Genomic DNA, 14,862 nt, shown 5'->3' with positions numbered 1-14,862 from the left:
ATCCTTTGAATCATCTAAGGTCCATACATTTAGGATACTGGGAAAGTCGCGGTCAAAGTTTGATTTTATGAAAGATCCAACTGGTGCTATGCTAACATTGCTAACTAACCCATGTAATCTTCAAATTCCAATTAAACCACTGAGTAGAACAAATATTATATCCCCTAAGCAAGGAGTAAGTGAACCAGGCCACCCTACGTCTGAAGCTGAAGTCGAACGAATGTCAAATTCAACTAAGGACCAAGTCAACCATTGGGGTCAAATAAAAGACCTAGAGATGTTAACTATTCCACTTACTGGTTGTTCACAGTAAGAGGACGCAAAATGCACGAATCTAACAATGGGAGATACTCAGCACTTACTACAAACTAGGCAGCCAAGGCCAATAGAAGTGCAAGTAAAAATCAGAAAAGCTAACGGGATAGGGGAACCATCTAATTTGGGCCAAATAAATCAACGAGAGCAAGAAGCTCCAAATTAACTAAATGGTGGGGTGAAAATCATAAGGGAAGCCAATACCTCACTGAAATCGGATCTTACTCTGTCTAAAATAAATTCAGCTAAAAAACAGGACCAGCTGAAATGTAATCAAAATAATGCATCTCAAATTAATAAGGACGAATACAACTGCAACCCAGAAACTCTGCAGCGCTGGAGTACTCTGTATCAAAAGTTTTGAATAGTAGTCCACAATTCATTAATTCTTGTGAAGAGGGACATGATTTTCATGGACCACAAAAAGAGGAGTATAAGGACCTATCATTCAAAAATGGGCAACACCGTAGCCCAGGTACTCAGGCACCAGGAAGTGGGAACGCAGGAACAATTTGGGATTTATTCTTCAAAACCTCGCAATTAACTCTGGAAGCTTTAACATATCAGTCCAACAAAATGGAGGTCCAAATAGATCTCGAGCGCTATGGCATCCTCTGTTACCAGAATTGAGCAGAAGATAACAACGCAAAATAATCTAATAGTAAGGGTGCAATCTCAGCCAATATCTACGTGTGCAGAGTGTAGTTGTGCCCTACTAACTAACAAACTAGCTACCATTCCGGATATTTTAAAAACAATAATTGACGATGTAAAAGGGAATTTTCCTAATGTGGGAATTCAACCCATCAAGACCGACTGCCCCGCTAAAGATACAATAAAATGTAAAGACAATATTGTTGTTGTTAAAGAAAAAATAGATGACAAAACAAAGGATCAAGAAGTGATAAACCTATGCTCGACACAATCAACAATGACAGACGCAGCTCCGGAAGTTCATCTATCAAAAAGAGAAACGAAAAAACAACAGTAGCAAGAAATAAAGATTTTAAAAGTATAAAAAATACAAATGCATCAGATATAGTGAGATTGAACACTGGAAACAATCATGACCAAATATCATATAGTGAAGGTGAGGGTAAACAAATGTCTCCAACAAAACCCTTTTAGTTATGAAAAATAAATACCTAAACCTGTGGTTCCCAAAGTGTGCGCCGCGGCGCCCTGGTGCGCCGTGATGAGCAGCCAGGGGCGCCGCGCCGCCATGCAGGAAGTAGGTGATATAAATTGCAGCCCAACATGCGGAGGGGGGTTTAAAATACCACCTTCGGAAAGGTTTTGCCCAGCACACTGCGGCCATACGCTTCCGTACGTATGCACGCATTTACACGTTGTACATAAGCTGTGTAGGCTCACCATTACTGCCTTAGCAAGCTTGGAGCGTCGGAGAAACGTTGCTGGTGACCCCGTGTTGTGCCCTGCCCTGCCCTGCGCTGCCGTGCCTCGCTTGACCCTGTTCAAATCGGTAAGTAAGTGTCGCAGACGAATGCATGAATGTAGGAATGTCTCATCATAATGCTTTTTAGTTTTTCAATCGTTTGAACGAACAGTAGTGTAGTGGCGCGCGATTTCACTGAGCTCCGCATGAAAGCCATTCGATTTTGCTGGTAACGCGAGATTCATGCCAAGCTTTAAAAGCGAGCCAGATGATCAGAACCGTGGCTTTTCAAAGTCTTTTTCCAGATTGTCTTCCTTGTACCCGTGTGTTCCCGGCTTTTCAGTGAGAGATAGTGTGAAGGGAGTTATTCGTGGGAAGCCCGGAGGTGTCAGAGCGCTTCACAATAGGAACAGTAATGATAAATGTGAAAATTACAAGTGACCAAATTACAAAACCAAACGTTAAGTTACATGAGGCAGTAATATGAGCAAACAAAATACAAGAGGTAGCAAAAGGTACATTATAGGGGGCGCACGGTGGCAGCTCTAGGGGGGGGGGGTGTTAAATAGTCCGAAATTAACCAGGACAGGTGGGAACAAAGCAAAGCACACACAAATGAAACATCTGTATTTTGCAGTCATGACTGCACCCTTGCAGCTTTCCACTGATGGGTTTCCAAAAATGTATTTGCAAAAACTCCGGGTAAAAAGGCAAAACAACAGTCTGGTGCTTTAATGCTACCTTCATGGAGTGGAGCTCAGAATTTGGAGGTATTTACCACTTCCAGTAAATACCCGATCCTCATCTTCCAGTATTTGCAGGTGCATTAAGTGCCCCATCCTATGCCACCCTGCTCAAAATCAGGGCATCATTATATGTAATTTCACCTCACATGGCTATCGTGAAAGTGCTGCACAGGTCAGGCACTTGTGGACCTACGTGGAATGCCCGAAGATGTCAGAGCGCTTCACAATAGGAACAGTCATGATACATGAGAAAATTACAAGTGACCAAATTACAAAAGCAAAAGTTAAGTTGCATGAGCAAACAAAATACAAGAGGTAGCAAAAGGTACATTACAGGGGGTTAAAGTGACATGTGTGCAAGTTGCAAAAACGTACAAACTACAAGTAGAGGTATAATACTGCAATAAATGGCAGACACTCGAGCACAAGAACACATTGGGAAGGCACTTCCATAGTCATGGAGAAAATAATTTTCTGTACTGGAAGGTCTTCCTTAAGATAATAGAGAGGGCGTGAGTTACATTTGGAAGTGTCTTTGAAGGAGGCAAACTTTGAGGTCAGTTTTGAGGCCTGGGAGGAGGTGGTGGCTCCCGAACACATGCAGAAAAAAATGGTTTTCTCTGAGAAAAAGGCCCCAAGCAGGGCGAGTTTGTCACTCCCTGGTGAAACTAGTGACGGGTAAACGGAGTGTGGCTGATCCAGGGACCACCATGTCCCAGGGCGCCTGCATGCATATTTTGTTACTAATATCATTATAATACCTTCATTGCGTCCCAATTACTTTACGGAAGACAACAGGAAGTACTCCCGAGGTCGGGCTTACATCCCGCCCACTGGTAAAAAAAAATAAACGGAGGGGAGCCACGGCCAACTGCCGATTAGGTCAAGGGAGCCACGGGTCAAAAAAGTTTGGGAACCACTGACCTAAACAATCAAGCTGATAGTATAAAAATGATAGAGAATGGGAAAATTCAGTCCTTAGAAATGCTGCAAGTGGAGGAAATTAATAAACTGGTGGAAAATAAGCCATGTAAATGTACATGTATTTATATAGCACAAATCACCGACCCGGTATCTAAGCGCTTGCTTAGGGAACCCGTCCTGGTATTCCCCTGTGAGATACCCCGGCAGGGTATTCACAAGGTGAAAGCCAGGCATCCCACCGCGAGGGGCCGTTGTGGAGATTAAGCAAGCTATTGCCCAGAGCCGCAGAGTGTGAACCCATGAATCGAGTAGGCACCGGAGCGAGAATTGTCGAGTCCGTGGATATTTTAGGACTCAAGACCCGCCGAGCCGGGAATTGAACCCTGGTCCCGGGCTGACCTCTGCTTCCAGGTCTGCCTCCTCTAACCAGTGATCCACACTTCTCCATCACAATTGGAAGCAAATAGAGCAAAGAGGGAGAGTATCAGAGGGGATGAAACGAATAGAGGTTTGTTAAAAACCTGGAAGGATATTAAATTACCACAAGATCTGGGAACCGAAACAAAGCAGTTACATAAACATCGACAATCATGGTCTCAAACTGTTAGTAATCATAATGGAAGGTTAACTGAGCATGCTCAAGGTGAAAATAGCCTGCAACAAATTAAATAAAATAACCCAGATCAAAAAGAAGGAGTGGTGCAGGTAATTTTTACGCCGGAATATAAATCTAGGAGTAATAATGATATCTTGACTTGTGGGAACATATTAAAATAAATTGTGTAATGCAGTACCCTCATTAAAGAAAATTAAATGTACCGACATAGAATCAATTGAATTAGACACATCAAGAATAATTATCGCAAATCGACATTAGTAATTTGGACATCTTCTACTGCCGCCAGCCTTATTATGCAAGAACATAATCTCTTTCAGGACTGGGGAATAAAAATAACAACTCCCCTGCAACCTTCCTATACTAGCCCTTTTGTTTCATCAAAATTACAAAATCATAACCAAATGAGAACCAATAATAAGAAATACTCCATATTAAAAACCCCATAGGTATGACCAACGGGGATCTTTTAAAATCATTGGACGTAAAAATAGGAGACCTATTATTTGACACTGTCAAATTAGGTTGGCTAACAGCAGCCCTCCATATTGTCAGGCAGGATTGACATCTACAATCTGAAGTTCCTTTAAGGGGGCCAACAATTATGAATGAAAGGGTCAGATTATGTTTGTCGAATATAAATGGGGTTCCTGCAAAGATTCAGAATAACGAATTAGCTACTCTGTGCTGTTTTCAAATCATTTGTTTACAAGAGACTTGGGCTTTAGTTCCTTTTAGATTGGAAGGGTATAGGGTTATTACTCATTAGCTAAGAGAACAAGTAACTATGGCAGACCTTGTGGGGGTTTGGCTATTTTTATATCAACTGAGCTAAAAATGGAAAGTGAAATGGACGTCCCAAGTCAAAAGGATTATCTAATTGTCAAAATACGATACAAGAAAAAAAGTATAATTAAATCTCTTGTAGTAATCAACGTATATAATTACGAAGAACAATGGCGACCAGTTTGATAAATTTGATAATTATGATATTGCTATGGTCTTACGATAGAAATGTTGAAATACAAAGGCAAAATTACTTATGGTCAATTCCAAGTCTTTCATCAACACTGGGCATGAGGGAATAAAAGAATGAAAACATCGTCAAGACTCTTGTAAAAGAATTCGAAATAACCATAATTAGAATTAGAAACCATACGTCTACGAGTGATAAATGAGCGATTTCCTCAATATTCGCCACCAGCATGGACTTTTCAAGCAGGGGATCATAGGTCTAGAATAGATTATCAACCTGTACATGCATTGGGGTGATTGGAGTGACAGAACTGCACCTATACTATATTCATTATACTCCTAAATGCCCCTAGAGAAGAAGAGGGTATCAGTACCGGACGCAGGAGGAATTGAGAAAGCATAACTGGATGTACTGGCTTCCTTAATACCGATAATTGGTTACACATGAATGCCACAACGTGCATTAATATATTACATTACCAAATTACAATATTCTTATATTAATTTGATGTGACTTTTCGCCTTAATATGCCTGCAAAGTTATATGATTCTATTAGGGCCCAGAACTATTTTATTTAGTGAAGTCCATCTGCACTCTTTCCTGCATCTTGTAGTAAACTGAATATTGAATTCTGCAGCTTTTCTGTGTATCTTTTATCTGCACCTCACGGGCTCCTCACATTCCTTTCGAGAGAAGATCCTGCCTCCTACTCATTAGTGTCGTTTCAGTAACTGTTTCTATCACGTGTTCATGTTTCATTGACTTGTGTTAGGAGAAAAGTGTATAAAAATACATTGTGTAGCATTAGCATTAGCATTATATACTCCAACTTGCTTTAGGGTGGATGCTCTCGTCCATTGCAAAGACAATTGTCACTTGTTAGTTTGCTTGGCCTTTTGCTATTTTTGCATTAAATGTATGATAGATTTGTTGGCCTCCAGGTGTGTTGTGTATTATTTTACATAGCACAAGAGATGCTGAGGAAAATGACAGTCCAGTATACACATTCTTCATATAAATCAACTCACAGTATACTGTTCTGGAGGTTCAGTCCCACAGACATTATCTCTAACTGAACGCAGGCACCCTAGGAAGCATGTGCTTTTCAAACCAGTTGTCCTCTGATGCGGCCTGAATATTAGGGTGGTTACCGTATCCAGTGCACTCTGATAGAGAGTGCTCACCTGTGGTAGTAAGATGTTAAGAGGCACCTTATCACCTATGCACAGTGCAGGGCTTTGAGTTACAGAGCTCCTCACGCGTTGGAGAAGATTAGGTCACATTTACCCATTTTCCCATATTTGGTCCTGATGAAATGCCAATAGATTGCTCCATGACTACAGAAGGCATGAAAAAGGTTGACCTGAATGATAGACCCCAGCTTACCAGCAGGTCCATAGGTGAACGATACTTTCACACAGTGATAGGGGTCATTAGTTCCTCAATTTCTCTGCCACCGTTTTTAATCTCAACATGGACCAGGAAGATCACATTAACTATATTGTAGCAAATGGTCACTAGTTGATCTTATATTCAGACTTTCACCAATCTCACATCTTATGACACAACATCCTCTGTCCTACTATGCGCATCCGGCGTACTTATTAAAAGATCTCCGACAAAGTGCCCCGTTGTGGTGCCAACCAGGCACTGTAGCGCCAGCCTGGTGAGGTGTATAGCCCAATGATGGAGCATGTCACCTTCAGGTGAGTGAACGTAACTTGTATTAAAAGCACATGCTTCCTAGGGTGACTGCGTTCAGTTGCAGTTAATATTTCTGGGACTGAACCTCCGGAACAGTATACTGTGATTTGATTGTGTTTTATTTTAACAAATGTACATAGCAGGTATTGGCGCTTGCTTGTTTCACAAAAATGATCCGATACCTGCCTCGGAGCGCACTTCTTACAGACGAAAATGGGGTTATCATGTTGCTGCTACAAGCTCCTTACCTGTGCGAGTTATCAGGAATGATGCAGGGGGGCAGACCCAAATCAGCCACACATGGAGATCAATGACAAATACTGAAGAATTAACAGAGCTTCCAAGCTGGTGACCATTACTTAATTGACCTTGAAAATAAAAGACACATTTTTAGTATTCTGGTGACTCATGACCATAAAAAAACAAAGATTATAAATTCAATATTGTGTCAAATACTTAAAAAATGGAACTGGATGTGCTGAATCGGATGTTTTCCCAGGTCATGCGTGACACCTTCCACCACTATTGCTTATGGGACTTGTAGTTTTGTTTTTCTCATTAAAAGGATGGTCTCTAAAGTCCCAGTGTTCTACGCGATGTTGGTCAAAATCAGAGGCCTGACGGAGGATGAAGCATGACACTGCTCTGCTAAGCAGTGAGATGACTGACAGTTCCCAGCCCTTCCATTCTTTGACCTACAGAGGCTCGTTGGCCGTTCATATTTTTTTGCAACGACAAAGAAACTTTTATTGCAGCTTTTGTCAACTGAAAAGATAAAACGCCTGTGCATGTTTCATTAACTACTGACAAACATGAACAATCAAAAACATGAGTTTCTGGAAAACTATCAGGCACTCAATCAGAATCAGCCGTCCTTTTCACCCAGGAATTCTTGAGGCTTTGGAGAGGGTGAATTGCACGTGGTATAAGAGGAGCACTACATCGACTCAAAGCTCACTTCTCAGGGATGTACTGAACTGCCAGCGTCATGGCACACTTAGCCAGCTCTTCAGCTCCTCCGCCTCAAACTGTTGACCAGCTATCAGGGCAAATGAGACTGCAGCAAAGCATCGCTGGCTTGGTTCCACACCTGACCAGGCAAGGTGGTCAGCTCCTTAGTCCTCCAAGTCAGCAATCACTCTGGTCGAGCCAGTCCTAACCCCACATGAATGTTCCCCATCACAGCTATTTTAATGGTACTAAGTTATGTTTCTGCCAAATGATTGAGTCAAAAATTGAAAGGTTTTACTATGAAGTGCTGAAAGAGAAATCATGAAGTTTTTCAATATTTCGCAGTCTGCCACAGTACACAGGAGCATTATTTCTCAACAGCAACAAATCATGTATGTGCCCTGTAGAAAGCACGTTTGAATGAAACATGGAATGCATTGCAGCCAAAAATCCATGCAACAACATAGAGTGCAAGATAACTTGTGTTATTATTCCAGCATAACGAAATGCCATTCCTAATGTGTACGTCATTTTAAAGACAAACCCAATAAAATGTATGGTCAGTGTTGTTCTTCTGCCTTTTAAAAGACAATCTCCATTAATGTGTCAGGAAATAAAATTCCATGAAAAATCCTACTTGTTGGCAGGGTGCTGCCTGCCAGTATATTGCAGGTTACTTCCAACATAATCTGATTTATACATACATACTCCAGGGTGCTGCCAGCTATCGGGTCTGCACACAGCAGTCTGGAGCCACTCAGGAAGGAGGTAAGCTCTTCATTTCATCTGAAGTCCTTAGGTTACATTCACAGCCTGATGGGTCCGGAGAACTTTATCCAATCTCGAACTGCGCCGAGCAGATAGACGTAGCCCATCAAAGGCTGTGTTTGTGCTGGGTGATGCCTGGCATCTTATTATCGTTGGCGGGAGGATGAAGCTCTGATAGGAGCTGCTACAAGAAGAGCAGAGAAACAGGACCACAGATCACCACAGAGCGACAACTGCCCAGAAGTGGAAGAACTCTGAAACAGCAAACCGCCTACACCCTGGAGATTCTCCAGGGTAAGCAAATGATGGTAATGAAATGCATACTGCAGCATTAAGGTCACACACTACAACATATTTCCCTTTAAACCAAAGATAACAGCCTACAATAAAAAAACTAAACAAAAAGCAACAAAACTAGAAAATGCATTTCTAAATGCTGCAAAAGAGAAGCTGTTAATATAAATGAACAATACTAAACGTTGTTGGTACCTTAGTAATGTGCTTACTTCTGGGCGTCACTCCATCTGCAGCAATAATGCTCTGAAAAGAGAAATTACTGCTGTGAGTCTCAAGAGTCTTCAGTGTTACTGGTCTCAGTCACGAAGACTGTGGTGTCGGGAGATAACTTTCTCTTATTTGGCTTCCTAAATCCACGAGTCATGCCATCGCTATTAGCAGACACCCTACTGTCAGCAGCATCCCAACTTCAGGCAGACCAGCAATGCAGATATCACCACTCACATTGGGTGAACAGACTCGTCTCTGCTACATACATCCACTCTGTTCTCAAATTTGCTTGGGGCTGCCAAAATGCAAAGAGCTGCAATATATTCCTCACACTTTCCTGACTACCTTGTTTTAAAAAGTTGTGACATTCAAGCGTGATTCTAGGTTCATCTCCAAGCTGAATTTTTTAAGAGGTTCAATTGCAACACAATACTATTCCCGTATTCCAGGAACAATTATAAATGTTGTCAGAATGTACTTTCAAAGCAATTCAATTAACCTAGGATCAACCCCTCTGGTACCTAAGCACGGAACAGGCAGGCTTAACTTAAGATAATATGTCAAATATTTATGCAGAAACCAAAAAAGTGAAAGTCAAAATGCAAAACAGTAAAAAACCCAAACCAAAATAGAAAAATAAAGTAAAATGTATTGGACAAAATGACACTAAAATGACTAAATCCAATAAGGGGAATGAGATACGAACTGTAACGCTGTAAGAATCACAAGGTGCCAATGGATGAGGGGCCCGGGCATGGACTAGTCTCTCTGGAGCTGACTGCCAAGTCAGAGGAAACCAGAGGCCACGGCCTGCAAGCACATAGTTCAGGAATTAGACGCAGTGGTCCAGGTTCAGATAGGCCTGCTGGCCTTCAGGGGGATTCGCGGCAGGTTCGTGCGCAAAGTGCTTAGAGTATTGACAACAAGCAGCAGACACTCCGCAGGGATATAGCAGACGGTCAAAGGCAGCAAGGCCCGGACGAGACTGAAAGGGAGTGACACCTCTGGCCCTCACCATCATGCAACAGCATAGTGGAGCTCAGCAGAAGGACAACCCGGTGATAGCCACCCACTGGAGCTGGGACCCCCACAACAAGGCAGGCTGGTCTGGTGATGTGGTAAGAGATATAGCAGCCATGTAATCAGCGAGAAGCAATAAGGATCAGAATCTAAAAGAGATGCTGACCAAGCTCCCGATGACCAGCAGCGGAGAAGGGAGGCTCTCCCCTAGACACAAATCAGCCAAGATGCGGACACCTATGAAGCCCTAATTACCCACGCCTTTTTAGAGTCGCTATTCGGCGCATTACGAGGCGACTTGCAGATGCTGAAAAGTGAAATAGCGGGGGAGATGAAGGAGATAACCGATGGAGGGCACACGTTCCCCAACGACACCAACATCCTCCTTATGATAAGGCAGGACGTCGATGCAGTTGGGGAACGTGTGGCCTCTATTGAGGATCAGGAGCAATCCCAGGAAGAGGAGGTGGAGCATCTACAGCAAGAGATACTCTGGCTCAAGGCTCAACAGATCGATCTCCAGGCACACACAGAAGACCTGGAGAATCAGTCTCGGCAAAACAACATCCGCGTTAAGGGAGTTCTACCTAAAGAAGAAGGGCCAGACATCACACAATACCTGCAGGGTCTCTTCAGGAGCATACTAGGCGCCCCAACCGGATATTTTGGCTTACATTCCAGACTTTCAACTAAAAGAGTATATACTATGTGCTGCCAGGGGCAATCAACCACTTATCAGGACCTCTCCATAGCTTTGTACCAGGACCTGACTCTAATACCCCTTCAAAAGTGTAGGGAGTTCCGAGTGGCAACCACGCTTCTTAGAAATCAAGGAATACCGTATTCTTTGGGTCGCCCTTTCCGGCTGATTTTCATATGTCAGGGCAAACTCCTCCAGCTCAGATCCATGCAGGACCCTTGCCAGGTGCTGGGTATTGAGAAACCAATCCAGGAGGAGACTGAGGGCCCGCAGACGAAAACTCTTCGGGAAAGATGGCATAAGGTCTACGGGAGGCGTAACACAGAGCGAGCGACGAGACCGGACCCCAAGACCATGGCACAAGAAAGACTAGCAGTGCTGGAGACATTGTCGAAGGAGACATTCCCCCATGATGACACCGTGAACGACTGAGGGACCGGCAAGTGACATTTGTAAGGCCGGGTGGCCGGCGAAGAAGTCTGCGGGGAGCGTAGAGACATGGGGAGTGTAGAGACATGGGGAGTGTAGAGACATGGGGAGCATAGAGACAGGGGGAAGTGGTCAGGGTCCTGTCCCCCTATAGGAGATGTTCAACTGGTACAGCCTTGGGAGGCAGCTCCGTTCTTCAAATGCAAATCTGATAACTAACATTAGATTTAAGAAATCTGGGATGGGGGCAGGACCTTTGGTGTGACTGCCTTGCGTGCATGGAATGAGCTACCTCTGGACCTCCCTGACTTGTTTTAGGAAGAGCCTGAAAACGTGGCTATTTCCCAAAGGTGGTCTTTAGATTGTCTTATTGACAATTGATTCTGTTTTGTGGTGTCTATCCGACAATCCAAGCACCAGGATACTCGGAGGGTGTCAGTTGCGCTATATAAGTGCTTAATTCAATTCAATTCAAGTGTCCACACACATTCCCAACTATTTCGACTTCCAAGGACATACACGCACGAATGGTGGGCCCTGGCCAATTTGAGGTCAATGGGTTTCTAAGTTGGGGTTAGGGAGGGGAGGGTGGAGAACTGGTATGCAGGTTAAAGGCGTTGAAGAGAGGATCAAAAGGCAATGGAGGCCGGGCAGAGGTTGGGAGCTCAGGTGGAAGAGGGATCACAGGGATTTAAATACAGGCCAAAGCTGGTGCACTCACTATGACACGCTATTTCCCAGCCCACACTGAAAATTCTCACTCTCAATGCGAGAGGTCTCAACAATCCCAATAAGAGGAGATCCATCCTTTCCTACCTGGATAACATGGAGGCAGATGTGTGCCTCCTCCAGGAGACACAGCTCCTCTCCAAAGATTGGCATGGAATGAGGTCATGACTCTTTCCCTAGCAGTTCTTTCATCTACCCTGGAAAAGAAGGCGGGTGGCTATTTTAGTAGCCAAACAGTTTAAGGGGACAGTGGGTTAAAAGGTGGCCGAAATCAAAGGAAGACTTTTAGCCCACGTATTCAAGATAGGTGGACATACCCTAGTGATAGGATCCAAATACGCACCAAACACAGGGCAGGAGAAAGCCCTGAGGTTGGCTGTATCCGGGATATAGCACAGACATGAGCGTAGGACGATCATAGGAGGGGACCTAAACATGGTTATGGACGGAACCAAGGACCAATAGATACTCACAGGCTGGAGCGATTTCACAAGTAGGTAGAGAATGGCTCCAGTCTACGGGTTAGTGGATTTGTGGAGAGAGGTGCACCCTCACACATCACAATCCTCGCATTACTCTCATACACACAAAACATTGTGGAAAGCACCATTTTTTTAAAAAGCTGACAGGCCACTGGGCCTACAGGGGTCACCAATTACTAGGGCGGTGATGGTCGTATGGGAGGAGGTGGTGACGAAAAGGGAGCTCATGGCATTCCCCTCGCCAATGATGCCCTTACTGGAGAACAAGGACTTAAAGCCGGGGTTAGAGGTTGGGGCTTTCACAGCCTGGCAAGCTGTACAGCAGTGCCACCTGTTTGATGTGGATGGGATTATTCCCTTCCACACAACTACGACAGGACTATACACTTCCAGAGAGGTAAAGGTTTCATTACACGCAGTTTAGACACTGACTTCTACACCCCAACATCCGCCCCAAAGTTAATAGGATGTTAACAAAATATGAAAAATGGTTGGTCACAAAGGTACCAGATAAAAAGTTGATTTCCGAAACTAAAGTAAATGCTGCGCTTACCAGCCCCTACACAGCCTAGCCCTGGTCAGAGACGCTGGATGGCGGAGCTTGGGAGGGATCTCCCAAAGAAAGAATGGGGGGACATTAATTAAAGGGGCAAGCACACTGTGTAAAACACAGCCAGCAAGGAAACAGCTTTCAAGATTGCTACTTATTGGACCTGACACCTGTGCGCCTAAACAAAGGAAACCCTGACCGCAGTCCCACATGCTGGCGGGGGTGCGGGGAGGTTGGGACCTTGCTAGAGTTGTTGTGAGATTGCCCTGCACTGTCCAAATATTGGCCCAAAGTCTTGAATGACATCGATGGGCTGTTCGAGACACGGATCCCAAGATTCCCGGTCTATGTTATATTAGGTTTACCCAGCCCTCTAACGTTCCCACTGAAGTCTCGCAAAGGAAAACAGATGGGCTTAGCACTAGGGGCGGCGATTCAAAACATTTTAACACACTGGGGTACGCACACAACCCCCACCTATGTAGGATGTCTCCATAGGCTGTGGTACATTTTGGGTACGGATCGCATTCATGCCCCCCTCTCAGGCTCTGTATCCGGATTTAAAGAGGTTTGGAGGCCCCTTATGTCTCTGTTGTCCACCAAATTCAATGAAATTACCTGCCCGAAATACCTCTGCCTCCTGCGCCTGACAGCAACGGATGATTCTCCAGAGGGAACTTGAACGCTAACCGGGTGTACTTGCTTTCAAGTCAATATATCAAGGACGTAAGAACTATGCATACCAGTTGCGGGGAAGGAAGGGGGGGTTATCGTTCAATTTTCTGCGGGAAAGTTCCACCTCCATGGGTTATGTTCACGACTACGGAGTGTTTCACAAGCTCTGGGTGCAATATGCTGATTGCACATGTCACTGCAGTGCTAGCTGTATTTGAAATATACAAACGTTATGATGTTAACCACGCATTACGATGTAGAACTGCAACTGCGTGTATACTGAAGAATCTAATAACAATAAAAAAAGAGTTCAAACTAAAAGTTAGTTTTCATAAATATTAATTAAAAATCCAACTTCACCAATGGATTGAATTTTTAATGGCTGTTAAAAATAGTTGCTTAATAATTTTTTAGCAACTTATAGACAAGGTAAATCTCCATTTAGGACTATACGAATTTGACCATGTTTAAAAGGGGAACACAGACACTTTACCACTGGACGGCAGGGTTAAATTGCACAGAGATTTAAAGCGAGTAAAAATATAGCATTACAGCAAAAGATGAGAAATCCAGAAAACGCTAATTTCCTACAGTCTCCTTTTTGTAGGAGGTTTAGCTTTACTTTTTGGGACCGGGGCTCTGTGTGCCCGTTCAATGATGAAAAAGTTTGACATCCGTTTTGGGCGCAGATGGTTTAGGATGAGGTCCTGGGTGCTACACCATCTACTGTTACTTCATGTGCCAAAAACGTCCTGTTGGAAACTAGCATAAGAGTCTGGCAAACAAAAAAAATTTAAATTGTAAATATTTTTTTTTCTTTTTTTATTGTTTTTTGTAGAAAGCATACATACAATCTTACAAAAACAAAACAGTGCAGGCATGAATACAGATTAATCTTGTACAGTACAGCATTTCACATCAATTCACAGTGTGGTCGATTCAGATAGAGGTCCCCACAAGTTTCTGGGCCTGCAGCCAGAAGGTAGTTCCTCCTCATAAGTCTGTAAGGTGTCCCTTCATTATGCCATGTCTCGAAGCCACTGTTTAACGGTAGGATAACTTTAGCCCTCCCCTCCTCCCTAATGCAAGGATACCCTCCTTTTATCTAAAAGCAATGCAATTACACCATCTTTCCATTTAAGGGATCTCAGACTTGTTACTAATCCAAGGAGACAAACCCGGACCGTACATTCTATCCATGTCTCTAGCATCTTACTAAGCAGGTTTACGACATTTTCCCAGTATACTCCAATATCAGGGCATTGCCACGTTAGGTGGAGAAAATGTGCATTGTTAATACCACAGTGTTGGCAGTATGCATTTGTTCGAAGCAAAAATGTATGTAACTTTTAGCGGGGTATAGTATGTTTGATG

At 43.6% G+C, this 14,862-nt stretch overlaps 1 protein-coding gene across 3 annotated transcripts in view; it reads right to left on the bottom strand.

Annotated features, from left to right (window-relative positions):
* Positions 1-14,862, bottom strand: part of LOC147683784 (uncharacterized) — a 99,233-nt gene that overhangs the window by 41,425 nt on the left and 42,946 nt on the right. For 2 of the 3 annotated variants that reach the window (XR_015300969.1, XM_086944147.1), the window contains exons 2-3: positions 8,886-8,936; positions 6,926-7,045 (exon numbers count right to left, since the gene is read on the bottom strand). The gene's annotated coding sequence lies outside the window, so the exon portion shown is untranslated. Of the gene's footprint in view, positions 1-6,925; positions 7,147-8,885; positions 8,937-14,862 lie in introns of all 3 variants that reach the window. The other variant, XR_015300970.1, reaches the window with a different exon arrangement.

Source organism: Lissotriton vulgaris, chromosome 11 (assembly GCF_964263255.1).
Source record: "Lissotriton vulgaris chromosome 11, aLisVul1.2, whole genome shotgun sequence".
Classification (NCBI taxonomy): domain Eukaryota; kingdom Metazoa; phylum Chordata; class Amphibia; order Caudata; family Salamandridae; genus Lissotriton; species Lissotriton vulgaris.
Note: the sequence above shows the minus strand (reverse complement) of the source record. Positions and strands in the feature narration are given on the sequence as shown.